Source organism: Diabrotica virgifera, chromosome 4 (assembly GCF_917563875.1).
Source record: "Diabrotica virgifera virgifera chromosome 4, PGI_DIABVI_V3a".
Lineage (NCBI taxonomy): Eukaryota > Metazoa > Arthropoda > Insecta > Coleoptera > Chrysomelidae > Diabrotica > Diabrotica virgifera.
Genome location: NC_065446.1, coordinates 107,084,677 through 107,090,993, shown reverse-complemented (window position 1 = coordinate 107,090,993; position 6,317 = coordinate 107,084,677).

Below are 6,317 nucleotides of genomic sequence, written 5' to 3'. Positions count from 1 at the left end.
TGGTAAATTTTTCTAAAAAGTCTACAACAGAAAAAAATATGCAGTTTTATTTTTGTTATAATTAAATTCATTCATTATAACAAAACTAAAGCATCCCTGATATTAAGTATTGCGTCTGTTAGGCGGCTCTATTCGAGTTACTTTGGACAAAGAATACATATCTCTCACAAGAACCGACACGGACGGCGATTCTTTTGTTGTTAGCATGTACTTAATTTTAGTATCGAGTTGGCAAGTGTACACGCGAGTACACTGAGAAAAGTCTCGCACATTTCTGGTGTGTATCAATAAAATTTTAGTTGCACTGAGAGAAAGGTTGCATGCAGGGCCGGCTTTTGTTGACATTCTTAATATGGTGGAATTATTTTTGATTTACAAAAGGTTGCAAATACAACACAAAGTAATGGTGAGAATTATGTTGATTAAAACCATGGATAAAATACCTATTTATCCTGATTTTAGCATTGAAAGACCAATAATAAAATATATTATAGTGGCGTGACATTCACTAATTATTCTTTTTGACTTATATTGATACAACGATACAAAATATAATTTGTTGTTTTCACCAATTTTGAAAAAGTGTGAACAAGTTGGTGAGAATTTGAACGACTTGGTGTGACCTAATAGGCTGTCTGTCCGTCCGACCGCGAATATAACTCCTTCAGTCACTATACCAGGTAGAATGACAAATGAGGTGTCAAATTAAACACTGAAAACGTTTGTTTTCTATACTTCCACAAAATTTATTATAACTAAGTGACTACAGCTGTTTCCATAAGAAAGCCCTGAAATCCATAAGAAATCCATAAGAAAGACCAATCCATAAGAAAGCCCTGAAATTAGTGTATCCACCACCACAGAAAGAACCCAGTACCTTCTGCTCTCTCACATATACTGGCAAGATAACAACAAAAATAGCCAGATACATAAAAAAGAAAGGAATAACACCAGCTTTCAGAACTAACAACAACTTAAGCAAATATATTAAGAACAATAAAAGCCGAAAGAGAAAGCAACTACAGAGTGGTGTGTACAAATTAACTTGGGGTGACTGTCCGAAAACATACATCGGTCAAACTGGCAGAACTTTTGACAAACGGATAGCAGAACACAAAAGGGCATTCAACAATAGAAAAACAGACACTTCTACATACGCACTTCACCTTCTAGATCATAATCATTCTTTCAATGAAGAGTTTCAAATTCTACATATTCAAAATAAAGGCCTTAAGCTATCTTTTTTAGAATCTATGGAAATTAATAAACTGAAAAATACAGATATAATTCTGAATGACCAACTCGAGACAAACAGATCCCCACTCCTCAACCTATTCAGTTGAAGACTTAAAAAGGCAAACACATTGTAAACTATGTCACTTGAGAAAGGCACTCCGCCGAAACAGCTGTAGTCACTTAGTTATAATAAATTTTGTGGAAGTATAGAAAACAAACGTTTTCAGTGTTTTATTGTTAGATAAAATGAACTTCCATCAAGTAACGATCGAATCCATCAATTATTTACAGGAAGCCAATACAGGGCTATTGACCATATTGTTGTCAAATTAAAGCTTATAATCCATGGATGGTACTCAAGGTGAGACATTTGACCTAGACTGTCTGTCCGTCCGACCGGAAATGTAACTCCTCCGTCACTATACCAGGTAGAATCACAAATGAGGTGTCGAATGAAAGCTCATAATACATGGTTGGTACTAAAGGTGGGAAATTTGACCTAGGACTTGCGGTTTTAGAAATGCGACCGGAAGTACTCTTTTAAAGTCACTGCAATAGCACAAGTGATTTATTATTCGACGCGCATTCGCAAGACGAGAACAAATATATACTTCTGGTTTCATGACTGTCTGTCCGTCCGACCGCGAATACAACTCCTCAGTTACTAATACAGATAGAATGACAAATGAGGTGTCGAATGAAAACTTATAACCCATGGATGGTATTAATGATGAGAAATTTGACATCGGACTTCGGTTTTAGAGTTACAACCGTAGGTACTGCTTTAAAGTCACTCAAAATATGATATGAATGTAAAACAAGATGACAAAATTAGTAAAATCGTAGATCAATCGACGCAAAGTTACACGAAGAGTTCCAATATCGACTTCCAGTTCTACTTTCCGATTACTTTGGGTGAAAACCTAGGACCAATTACTTGTTTGTCGAGATATTTCCTAATTCATTATATTCGTTATTTCGTAAAATAATCGAAAAATAACAGCCGTTGTAACCGTCACGGAATCCAATTCTTTTTGGATGACAAATGTTCGTGATCAACAACAAGAAACTGTATGTTAAAATCGAATGTCAATATTTTCAATTTTTATTGTCTTGGAAACCAGCCAAAACATTCCGTACATTACAGCCAAAACCAGCCAGTACATTCTTTAAAGTCGAATATCGGGGTAAATAAATAAAAAACCAATAAGTATTGTACTATTTTATTTCTATAAATATAAAGATGTAATAACTGATAAAATATATATAGTATACAATAAAAACTAATAAGCAATCGAGAAAAGAGAAAAAGTATTTTTTTAATAAATATATTAATTTATATATATATATATATATATATATATATATATATATATATATATATATATATATATATATATGAATTAAATGAAAAGATTTCTCTGGTATACAGAAGAAATCTTTTCCGTAGCGGACGCGAAAATGTAAATTTCAAAGTCTTCATAAAAGACGATGAACGACAAAAGACACCTCTTTGTGTCACATATTTGTCTACAAAGCCACGTTATTCGCTACACATTCGTCAATAACGGAGAAAAACCGTGATATGAAAGGAAACGGCGATTGCATTTTATTTCACTTCGACCACCACCGATATTCTACACGACGTGTTTCGAGCTCATGTCAAGCTCTCGTCAGGAACATCTAGGTGGATGGTCGAGGTGTAAGAAAATGCTTTTGGCCTTTCTGGTAATAATAAAATAACCAGACTTCAGTACACTTGGTACGACATCTATATGAATTAAATGAAAAGATTTATTCTCTGGTATACAGAAGAAATCTTTTCCGTAGCGGACGCGAAAATCATTTAATTCATATAGATGTCGTACCAAGTGTACTGAAGTCTGGTTATTTTATTATTACCAGAAAGGCCAAAAGCATTTTCTTACACCTCGACCATCCACCTAGATGTTCCTGACGAGAGCTTGACATGAGCTCGAAACACGTCGTGTAGAATATCGGTGGTGGTCGAAGTGAAATAAAATGCAATCGCCGTTTCCTTTCATATCACGGTTTTTCTCCGTTATTGACGAATGTGTAGCGAATAACGTGGCTTTGTAGACAAATATGTGACACAAAGAGGTGTCTTCTGTCGTTCATCGTCTTTTATGAAGACTTTGAAATTTATATTTTCGCGTCCGCTACGGAAAAGATTTCTTCTGTATACCAGAGAAATCTTTTCATTTAATTCATATTGGCTCCGTGCGTCTCCCCTCTACGTACAGTCACGTGATACGCTGTCAGATTTTGTAAGGACGTTTTAACATTGAGTCTTATGGGATTATTTTGTTAAACTTGAATATTTTATTTTGTAGTGATAATAACCGAATACAATTGTTAGAATTCATTAGTTATTAATTTATACTGTAATTTATAGTGCAACAAAATATTTTCTTTTTCGTTAATAAATATTTATTGACATAAACTGCGATAGTGAGGTTATGCATACAAAATCAAACTGATAATCAATATTGGAAAGTGAAGAATTTATAGTGCGTTTTTATTTTCTGTTTATATTAATACATAATATCACTAGCGTGACACGACATTTTTTTAAATGTCTCATTTAAACATACACAAAGCGTCCTTATAAAATTTCAAAAAACCGCCACCATGAGCAGGTCGGTCGATTTTGTTTTGACACTTTGTTAACGCTCGGAGCGAATAGATTTCATACCAAGTGTACTGAAGTCTGGTTATTTTATTATTACCAGAAAGGCCAAAAGCATTTTCTTACACCTCGACCATCCACCTAGATGTTCCTGACGAGAGCTTGACATGAGCTCGAAACACGTCGTGTAGAATATCGGTGGTGGTCGAAGTGAAATAAAATGCAATCGCCGTTTCCTTTCATATCACGGTTTTTCTCCGTTATTGACGAATGTGTAGCGAATAACGTGGCTTTGTAGACAAATATGTGACACAAAGAGGTGTCTTTTGTCGTTCATCGTCTTTTATGAAGACTTTGAAATTTACATTTTCGCGTCCGCTACGGAAAAGATTTCTTCTGTATACCAGAGAAATCTTTTCATTTAATTCATATAGATGTCGTACCAAGTGTACTGAAGTCTGGTTATTTTATTATTACCAGAAAGGCCAAAAGCATTTTCTTACACCTCGACCATCCACCTAGATGTTCCTGACGAGAGCTTGACATGAGCTCGAAACACGTCGTGTAGAATATCGGTGGTGGTCGAAGTGAAATAAAATGCAATCGCCGTTTCCTTTCATATCACGGTTTTTCTCCGTTATTGACGAATGTGTAGCGAATAACGTGGCTTTGTAGACAAATATGTGACACAAAGAGGTGTCTTTTGTCGTTCATCGTCTTTTATGAAGACTTTGAAATTTACATTTTCGCGTCCGCTACGGAAAAGATTTCTTCTGTATACCAGAGAAATCTTTTCATTTAATTCATATAGATGTCGTACCAAGTGTACTGAAGTCTGGTTATTTTATTATTACCAGAAAGGCCAAAAGCATTTTCTTACACCTCGACCATCCACCTAGATGTTCCTGACGAGAGCTTGACATGAGCTCGAAACACGTCGTGTAGAATATCGGTGGTGGTCGAAGTGAAATAAAATGCAATCGCCGTTTCCTTTCATATCACGGTTTTTCTCCGTTATTGACGAATGTGTAGCGAATAACGTGGCTTTGTAGACAAATATGTGACACAAAGAGGTGTCTTTTGTCGTTCATCGTCTTTTATGAAGACTTTGAAATTTACATTTTCGCGTCCGCTACGGAAAAGATTTCTTCTGTATACCAGAGAAATCTTTTCATTTAATTCATATAGATGTCGTACCAAGTGTACTGAAGTCTGGTTATTTTATTATTACCAGAAAGGCCAAAAGCATTTTCTTACACCTCGACCATCCACCTAGATGTTCCTGACGAGAGCTTGACATGAGCTCGAAACACGTCGTGTAGAATATCGGTGGTGGTCGAAGTGAAATAAAATGCAATCGCCGTTTCCTTTCATATATATATATATATATATATATATATATATATATATATATATATATATATATGAGCAATATTTCTACTTTTCGGTGAATTTTGTGGGGAGGGTCCTCAGATTTTCTTCAAATTTTAGTATGTTATTGGACCTATTGAGAAAACGTCATCCTGAGAGTTACAGCCCCCTAGGGGCCTTAGAGCCCTAGATAGGGCCCGTCAAAGACCCAAAAAAGGTCGTTTTTAGCCTATATTTGACAGGCTGTATGTCGACTCCCAGTTACCCGATTTTAACTCACCAAACGTCATTTTCTTTGTAATTTTAAGTGGTTTTCTCAGTGACAATTTCAAGTCTCTAATTAATAACCTTGATTTTTGGGACCATTTTAAGTAACACTAAAAATTTCAAAAAATTGCTATTTTCAAAAATTCGTTAAAAATCTAATTTTAATCCGATTTTCTTTTTCTGGTCGACAGTTTAAAGGTAATAAAAAGGTCTTTAAAACAATATCTCAAGAGTTAAAATCCGTTCGGTAGAAGCGGATATACAACAGATTGAAAATGGACATTTTTGTAAAAATCACATTTTTACGGATTTTTAAAGTGCTGACACGTTTTGGGGTATATATTAAATTGTACAAAAATTTTTTCAGAAGTAGCTTTTTATATAAATAATAACTTCGTATTGGAGATTTTCTTGGCCCGGGCCTCTATCTACCTTATATGACCCTCTAAAAATGAGTATTTTGTTACTCAAATGAGGTGACTTAACAAACAACTTACGGCCTATTTCTATCAATCAGAGAGCCTGAAGACTTTAACTATTACGGATTAGAAAAGTAGAGATCACAACCTTTTATTTGAGGGCTCACACAAACTTCTAGGTAGCCTAGAAGTACAGTTATGATATTTCAAAATCCTAACTAAAATTAAAGTATCAATTCTGTGAACGCTACTTTTATAGACTAAGAGCCGCTATGGGTGAAATTTGTTAATTATTTTAGGCACGATAAGAGGCCATAACTTAAACAATAAAACCTAAAAGAAAACGTATGAACACTATACCGTCACTTTTTAGA